Source organism: Paramormyrops kingsleyae, chromosome 16 (genome assembly GCF_048594095.1).
Source record: "Paramormyrops kingsleyae isolate MSU_618 chromosome 16, PKINGS_0.4, whole genome shotgun sequence".
Lineage (NCBI taxonomy): Eukaryota > Metazoa > Chordata > Actinopteri > Osteoglossiformes > Mormyridae > Paramormyrops > Paramormyrops kingsleyae.
Window position 1 is genome coordinate 30,953,744 of NC_132812.1, and position 9,649 is coordinate 30,963,392.

General features: G+C 39.0%; 1 long non-coding RNA gene across 1 annotated transcript; it reads right to left on the reverse strand.

Annotated features, from left to right (window-relative positions):
* Positions 1-5,897: 5,897 nt before the first annotated feature.
* On the reverse strand, positions 5,898-9,409 carry LOC140578870 (uncharacterized). Its single transcript, XR_011983154.1, has 3 exons — positions 9,087-9,409; positions 7,623-7,732; positions 5,898-6,799 (listed from the first exon to the last, which is right to left on the reverse strand). It is a non-coding gene; the product is annotated as an uncharacterized lncRNA (long non-coding RNA).
* Positions 9,410-9,649: the final 240 nt, after the last annotated feature.

Consider the following 9,649-nt stretch of genomic DNA (forward strand, 5'->3'; position numbering starts at 1 on the left):
GCATGCGAGTGTGTGACTACCTACGTGTCGGTGTGGGTGTATAGTATCTGGTAGACTGCTTCCAGATAAAACATTTTTGAGCGTCAATATCGATATGCAACAATTAACATAACAACCAAATTGACAATGATGGCCATAACAATAACAACAACAACAACAACAACAACTGCGACTGTAGTGAGACATTAAACAAGGGGGTTGAGGAACAGTAAGGGATATAAAGTGAACCAGCCTTAATAGTCTTTAGACAAAGCCGTCTAGTGTGCGGCGTGCGCTAAAAACCTGTATTAACTGCCAAACTTTAAAGTCAGTTTGTTAAATGCGTGTTACCTTAGTCGGAAGTGGTTTCAGTAGAGCCAAGCAGTGGTGTTCTGGTCGCGAAATAGTTGTCCATTAACATACAGTCTGTCTACCACGATGACAGCTCGGGCTCCCTCCGCAATGAATTTTTTCCTGAGCTGGAACAGGATTCTGCGACGATCCAGGATTTCTTTGGGAAATTGGTCGTTGACGCTGAAGTCCGTTCCTCTGAGCTCCCTGCCTCGGCTTTTCACCAGCTCCTTTTGCTTGAAATGTTCAAACTTGGCCACGATAGGTCTTGGACGCTGAGCTTCTTTCCTCACCCCTCCTATGCGGTGGACCCGATGAAACGTGATGTTGTTGACGGTGTCCCGAGGAAGTTTAAGTTCTTGTTGCATGAAGTTTCTGATGGTAGCTTCTGCGTCTTCCTCTGCGCGCTCCGGAATTCCGGCGAACACTAAATTGTCCCGCATACTTCTTGCTTGAATATCAAGCAGGGACTCTTTCATGCGCTTATGTTCTGTGGAGAGTTTCGCCATACCTTCCGTGAGGGATGTTACGGAGTCTCTGAGAATCTTGTTTTCAGATGCTAGCGATTCAACCTGTTGTTGACTGTACTCCAGAGATTCCCGTAATGCTTGAAATTCCTTGTGTAGGATTTCTACAAGTGCCAGTCGGGCGTCAAAACTGGAAAGTTTGTTGTTAATGGACTCTAGGATATCTCCGTATTCCTTATCAGGCGATGAAGGGCTACTTGAGGGGCTGTTTGAGGTACAGTCCGAGCGTGTTCTCTTCGTGGACGGAGTCGCTTGGTTCTTCTTCATGATGAGTCGTTCGTAACACTCGTCCACGTAATCCTGTAAATCTTCCAAGCTTTCTTCGTCCAGGATGTAAATGAGTGAACTTATTTATCCGATAAAGTACTATAAATATTATTAGTAATATTTTGGCTTGGTTAAGTTGGCTATCGAAGTAAGTTTTGTTTGTTTTTTTTTTTTTTAGTAGGACGCTGCCATGTTGGATTACGCACAGCTCTCGCGAGATCTCACAGCATTACCGCGCTTTTTCCAAGATTTCTAACCACTGTGTTAGGTTGTGTAGGAAGGCCACTAATGCTGAGGTGGTGAAACTTATTTCTTGCAGCCTTGGGACCAATCACCAGTACTTCTGTTTTTTCTGTGTTTAACATTAGGAAATTTTTTGCCATCCAGCACCGAATATCTAACAGATAATCTTCTAACCGAGATAGGAGTGATGTATCATCAGGGTTAACAGATATATATAACTGTGTATCATCTGCATAACAATGAAACCCAACACCATGTTTTCTAATAATGTTACCAAGCGGCAGCATGTATAGGGCAAACAGTAGTGGGCCCAGTACTGATCCCTGTGGGACACCGTATGTGACTTTGGTGGCCTTGGATGATTCGTTGTTCACATGTGCATACTGATAGCGATCAGTTAAATATGAGCAGAACCAAGAGAGTGCTGTCCCTGTAATGCCAACTACACCTTCTAACCGGTCCAAGAGGATATTATGGTCCACAGTATCAAATGCTGCAGTTAAATCTAGTAATACCAACAGCAATATCAAGCCACGGTCAGAAGCCATAAGTAAATCATTCATTACTTTGACTAGAGCAGTTTCTGTGCTATGGTTTGGTCTAAAGCCAGACTGATATAATTCATTAGTATTATTTTTTTGTAGGAAAGAAGACAACTGACGAACTACAACCTTTTCCATGATCTTTGAAATGAAAGGAAGATTTGAGATTAGTCTATAGTTTCCTAAAACACTAGGTTCAAGATTTGGTTTCTTTAGAACGGGTCTAATAACAGCCATTTTAAAAGGTTTAGGAACATATCCAAGCTTAAGAGAAGAGTTTAACACATTTAACAGGGTATTGCTAATCTGTGGTGCGATTTCCTTGAAAAATTTTGTAGGAATTGGGTCTATGAGGCTTGTAGAGGATTTACAGGAGGAAATTAAGCTCAGGAGTTCTGGGTGTTTTATAGGAATGAAAGATTCAAAAGTCTCACTATTGATTGGCATAAGACTAGCAGGAGTCTGGCAGTCATAGGTAGCTAAGGACGTGCACTGGATGGTCATAAGAACATACTGTAAGAAATTTACAAACGAGAGGAGGCCATTCGGCCCATCAAGCTCGTTTGGGGAGAACTTAGCTAATAGCTCAGAGTTGTTAAAATCTTATCTAGCTCTGATTTAAAGGAACCCAGGGTTTTAGCTTCCACTACAATAGCAGGAAGACTATTCCATACTCTGACTACACGCTGTGTAAAGAAGTGCTTCCTCAAATTTGTTTTAAAATGTTCTCCCGCTAATTTCCACTTATGGCCACGAGTTCTAGTATTTAGACTAATATTGAAATAGTCATTTGGCTGAACAGCATCCAGACCCGTTAGAATCTTATAGACCTGAATCATATCCCCCCTTAGTCTCCTTTGCTCAAGGCTGAACAGATTCAGTTCCGCTAACCTCTCCTCGTAAGACATTCCTCTAAGACCAGGAATCATTCTCGTAGCTCTTCGTTGCACCTTTTCTAAGGCAGCAATGTCCTTCTTGAGGTATGGTGACCAAACCTGCACACAGTATTCTAGGTGGGGTCTTACCAAGGAATTATATAAGTGTAACATCACCTCCCTTGACTTAAACTCCACACATCTAGAGATATAACCCAACATTCTGTTCGCCTTTTTTATTGCTTCCCCACATTGGCGAGAGTGGGACATGGAAGCATCAACATACATACCGAGATCTTTCTCGTAATCAGCTACCTTTATTTCAGTGGAACCCATAAAATATCTGTACTGTATATTTCTGCTCCCTGCATGGATTACCTTACATTTATCTGTGTTAAATTTCATCTGCCAAGTATCAGCCCATTCGCTAATTAAATCCAGATCCCGTTGAAGCCTCTCTGCTGCTAGATTAGTATCTGCTACCCCGCCCACCTTAGTGTCGTCAGCAAATTTAACCAGTTTACTGTATGTATTCGTGTCAATATCATTAATGTAAATTAGGAACAATAGTGGTCCTAAAATTGAACCCTGCGGTACCCCACTATAAACGGAGGCCCACTGTGACATAGTGCCTCTAATAACTACTCGCTGCTTCCTATCAGTTAGCCAGTTTTTGATCCAAGCTGCCACAGTTCCTAAAATTCCTGCAGCTTTAAGCTTTAACAAGAGCCGTTTGTGGGGGACAACATCAAAGGCTTTCTGGAAATCTAAGTAAATCACATCATAGGCCTTTTTGTGATCAATTTCACTTGTAGCTTCCTCAAAGAACTCAAGCAGATTCGTTAAGCAGGATCTACCTCTCCTAAATCCATGTTGGCTATCCTTTATAATGTTATTTGCATCTAGGTAATCTACCATTTTCACTTGAATTATACAGTAGCTTCCATTATTTTTCCAGTAATGCTAGTTAAACTGATTGGCCTATAGTTTGCTGGATTACTTTTATCCCCTTTTTTGAATATGGGTGTTATATTAGCATGCTTCCAATCTGATGGTACCACACCCGCAGATAACGATTTCTGGAATATTAAAGTCAAAGGTTGGCTAATAATATCCCTCATCTCTTTTAAGACTAAAGGTAAGATGCCATCAGGCCCCTGCGATTTATTTATTTTGAGTTTAGCTAGGCTTAGTATCACATCAACCTCAGTTATACATATATTGGTCATAGACGATGCTGTATTCGAATTAATTGGTGGTAAGTTACTTGTGTTCTCTATTGTGAACACCCTTGAAAAATAATCATTAAACTCGTTTACCATATCAATTTCGTTATCAATTATAAGGCCCTTACTATCCTGCAAATTAGTGATTTCAGCTTTTAGTGCTCTCTTGGAGTTAAAATATTGGAAGAAACCTTTACTGTCATGCTTAGCCTCCAATGCAATTTTTCTTTCTACATCCCTCTTTGATAGCCTAATGTCATTTTTTAACTCTGCCTGTAGACTTAGATACTCCTGCTTGATTTTGAAATCATTAGTTATTTTCCAGTTGTGGAACAGAGCCCTTTTCCTCCTGACTTTATTCTTAATTTCCTTAGTAAACCACCTTGGTTGTCGTTTCCTAGATTTAGTTTTGCTGGAAACAGGTATGAAGTCCTCTTGCACTTGCAACAATGTGCTTTTGAAAAATTCCCATGCCTCTTCAACTGTTTTGCTATTTAACTCTGTCCAGTTTACAGTTTCTAATTTCCGTCTCATACCATTAAAGTTAGCCTTCCTAACATTGTATACTTTTAATTTAGACTTTGCTCTTCGGACACTAAAATTAACCTCGAATTTAACCATGTTATGATCACTACCGTACAATGGGTCTAAAACCTCTAATTTTCCAATCCTATCCTGGTTATTACAAAAAACGAGATCAAGAAGGGCTTCTCCCCTGGTAGGAGTATTAACAAACTGAGTAAAAAAACAATCCTGTACTAATTCCACCATCTCAAGTTCATTTACAGAAGAGCCAGAGACTGTGTCCCACTGTATCCCAGGTAAATTAAAATCACCTATAATCACCACATCATTTTTATTACTCATAATCCTGATATCGCCATATAACATTCTGCTTTCCTCTACAGCTACATTAGGTGCTCTATAACAAACCCCGACAATTAGGCCATTTGAATCTTTAGCATCAAGTTTGATCCATACAGCTTCTGAATTTTTATTTTTATCAGTGAGATCCCTTGGTCTGTCTAATCTTAGTTATTTTACCATTAAAGAATGTAATAAAGTCATTACTCTTAAGAGATTGCAAGTTTAATGGAGAATTCTGTGTTAACCTAGCCACAATTTCAAATAGGAATTTTGGATTGTTTTTGTTCCCGTCTATTAATCTGGAGAGATACACAGACCTAGCAGTCACTAGTGCTTGTCTGTATTTAGACAGGCTCTCTTTCCATGCATATTTGAAAACTTCTAGTTTAGTTGAGCGCCATTTGCGCTCTAGCTTGCGTGATGCCTGTTTGAGTTCACGTGTATGATCAGAGTACCAGGGGGCAGGTTTCTTATCTCTATGCTTTATCTTCTTAAGTGGAGCTACAAGATCTAGTGTGCTACGAAGGGATTTATCCATGTTTGCAGTCGCCTGTTCAAGTTCATTTATACACGATGCTTCAGATGTAAGGCTGAAGGACTGTGGAAGTTGTTTCATAAATGTTGTTGTAGTTAGTGAGGCAATGGAACGTCTGATTCTGTACTTTGGAGCTGTGGTCAACGGGAGGCTATACTGGATTTCAAACGTTAACAAGTAATGATCAGAGAGCAGGGGACTCTGAGGCATAATAGATACATGTTCCACCAAGATGCCATGACTAATAATCAAATCAAGGGTATGAGTAGGCCCGACTACATTCTGACATACACCTAGAGAGTCAAGAATAGCTGTAAACGCTATTTATAAAGGATCACTATCTTTCTCCATATGAATGTTAAAATCACCCACAATAACAGCTTTGTCAGTACTGACCACCAGGTTAGTTAAAAAATCAGCAAACTCCTTAAGAAAATTACTGTACGGCCCAGGTGGTCTCCCAGAGCAAAAATTTGCTGCTCAAAGCTTGCTCTTCTACAGCTCAGGAAACAAAATTGAGATTCTGATTTCAGCCTCATTTTAGTTTCCATTTTGTGTGGTTTGTTTCTGATATGTTTCTCCTAAAATTCACTAGGAGAAATAGATGAGACAGGACAACTAGCAACAGGAGTCATACTTGAGACTTAAGGGAGATGGCTCACTAAACTCAACTCAGTCTTATTAATGGCTCATTTTTTCTCCTTAGTAAAAGAAAATGAGCAGTACTAGAGCCACTACGGAGAAACAAATCCCCACACCCACACATACACACAAAATCAATATTACAGTAATGGACACTTTTATAAATGCTGAAACAATTAAGGCCTTTATTAAAACAGCCAAGTTTACAACACTTTGCACATTGGCACATTAATTTTTAACAGATGAATAGCATATTACCACAAATTTAGTGTCCATCACTACAATGCAAACGCTCCAAATCCTACCAAATACAGAACCCACCCACTGGTATTGTGTGTGGGTCATTGGTATTGCCTGAGAACATTGAGGCTGGTACAATGGCTGAGTAACAGGCAATGACCGTGTAGGTTGAGGCTGATACTGTGGGTGGGTAGAAGGAGATGACTGAGCAGGTGGAGGCTGGGACTGTAGCTTATAAGGCAGAGGTGACTGAATAGGTGGAGGCTGGTTGACACTGCACGCCACAGAAATTGGGTATTGCTGTGCAGAGGTGGATTGAACTACCTGAGGCAGTGATGGGAGGTTGTAGAATCTCTCAGCAGCAGCATCTTTTGTTTTTATGTCCTTCCTTGTGCCCTTCTTAGCATCCACCGTCTTGTCAGCTGTTCCAATATAGTCCACTGTGGCACTGTAGAACTTGTTGTCAGACCATCTTGCCAGTACTACATCTCCTGGCTTCAGATCTCTGAAGCAAGCAATGGGTTTATCATCTTTCTGTAATATATCACCTTAAAAAATTCTTAAAAAGCCTTAAAAATGTTTGTAGTGTATCCATCCTCAAATGTCAAAAACACAAAAAGACCTTAAAATGAAGACAGAGTGAATAATGGAGATTTTACTACATCTTAATTTATAAACTACTCAAAACAGGGTAGGGTGATGCCTAATGAACTGTCATATCACAATGTTCAAAATGAAACAACGTGATGAACGATGGCATCATCTCAGAGTATGGGGAGATAGGTAGTATACAGAGTACTGAGGAAAACCAGTGTTCACAATAAAAGTTAAAATCAACAGAAAGCTGCCGTCTTTCCTGTGCGATACAGACCCAATTCACTGCAGCCAGAGCCTATTACTCAGCATTCAACCTCCTGCTCTCCATCATTACTTTTATGGTTTTGTTGCAGCCAAATTCACAATATAGTTGGTCCCATTAGCATATTTCTGTGCCTGTTGTCAGACAATGTTGTATGAAACAGTGTTTTATCATAGCCCAAATCATATGAATATGGGCATGTCCATGTTAGTTGGCTTTGGGTCTGTTATTTCAGTATATAATGTTACAATGATTTAATATGCTGCAAATGAAACAGCTTCTTATGTTTATTTATAATTCATGTATGCTACCAGGTAGAGTGCACTCAGTCCACTGTGGCCCCCACCCTAGATACTAGGTATCATCTAAGATTTTGGTTGCCATATCACCAAAATTAAAAGTTAAAATAAAAAGATTTTAAGAAATAGTATAAAAGAGTTGTGCAGTAATGTAAGAATAATTCAATTACCATCTTGGTCATCTTTGGATGAGCCAGGATTTTGTTCATAAAGTCTCATCTTCTTTGGTGGGTAGCGTGCTCTTTTGGGCAAATCTTTTTCCCCTGGCAGGCATTCCAATCTGTGAATAACAGTACAGTATTTCAATTTTAAAGTGGTTCTTATGTTAATTCAGCTTCAATTCTTTTAATTTAATATTAAAAGTACATCTCATAAGTTGTTGCAGCAATTTTTGGTTGATACCATTTGCTACACAGTTTTGGAACTGAATTTAACCATATTATAACAGAAAAGACATTGACATTATATCAGTGTCCATTCATCCGATGAGTAGTTGTAGCACGTCAAAGTGGACCAAATTTTTTGAAACGACGGGAAAGCACGAAAATCTCAACATAAATTACAAATTCGAAAACGAGCCAGGAAAGGGGTTTCTCCTCTACACCATAAGAGGGAATCACCATGGAATACCCAAAAACAGTCAATCCACAGCCGAGTTTTTGGGGGAAGCCCATGAGCAACGTATCAAGCGCCCAGCAGGTGCAGCTGGAGAAAAAGGCCGCCGCCGATCGCGGGGATTGTAACATACCTAATATTATTACTTATACAAAATATTTTTTAAAAAGATTTTTAATTAACAAAAATCGTTTACATATAACAAACATGTTAGATTAGAAATGCATATTCAGATAGATAGTGACGTTCTCTTAACCTTTATTATTTTACCTCGACAAAGTCACATTTTTAGCTCAAATGGCGATTATGTTTTATTGATTCTAACTCTATTTAGCTCTATAACTAACATATTTGCTGGGCCGGCTCGATTTTCATAATTATTACCTTGATAAATCTACAGTATTAAGGATTTTACTTTTCCAATTAGCATTTAATTGCAGGCCTAATCACATTATGAAATACTGCGATGTAATTTTTCAATATGTGCAGCCCTACATTGATGGCTAAATTAATTCGTTAGTCTTAATACGCAATTGTAATTCCAGTTTTGAAACAAGACAAAAACTAATTTCTCATCTATTTAACAATAAAATCTTGACGCTTCTTAAAATTTCTACCGTAGTTTTAACGTCATTAACGGATTAATACGCGAATAAGCCAGCGATCCTATTTATCTCAGCAGGGCTCGCGACCAACTGAGAGCTAGGCGTACGTACTGTACACCTATCCAAAGTTACAAACCTGTGATTAATGGGTGCGAAAATCAACGCATCTTGCATATGTCGGATTCTAATGATTAAGTTACAGCTATAACTGAAAAGCTACAACCTCCATTAAAATAGAGTATTTCGGCCGAAGTCGTCGGCTTCCCGCAGTTTTCAGAAGACAGCCTGCAGTAATTACTATTTGCCGCACATGCCGACCAGATTTCAAAATGTATTGTAACCAACATAAATACAAAACTTCACTCAAATTATATTCAACAAAAAATTATCTTTCTTTCTTTTACGAGGCAGTACCTCTCTCCTTCGTCCCTCGCATCTTTCGCGCTCACTTAACGGTCACAGCTTAAGTCAGCCTAATTTGTAAATTAACCAATCACGATGCACCATGTGTAATAGATAGCGCTCTTCACCAATGACATTTTCTAATTCTGACATTGTGCCTATACAGTACATCAGCCAGAAGGTTCACAGTTCAGAGCTTTTTGCGCCAAGTTTGTACAACTTCAGAAAGCGGTAAGTGGATATAAAGCCATTAAATATTACTTTTACCCAAGAATGAATAATTAAATTTTTGTAGTAGTACGCAAGTGTAGGTATGTTGAATTCGATTGTACTCAGAGGTAGGAAAAAGTATCTGCGACTGGTGAATCAGTGGGAAGATGGTATGTACATATAAGTAGGCTAATTATAAGTACATTTATTCAAGTACTGTACTTAAGTACAATTCTAAGATACTTGTACTTTAGTTCAGTATTTTTATTTCATGGCACATCTAATTCGACTAGATTTCAGGGACAAATATTGAATTTCAATGGTAGTGGGATAAGTCTTTTTTTAAAACACATATACTGTATAGA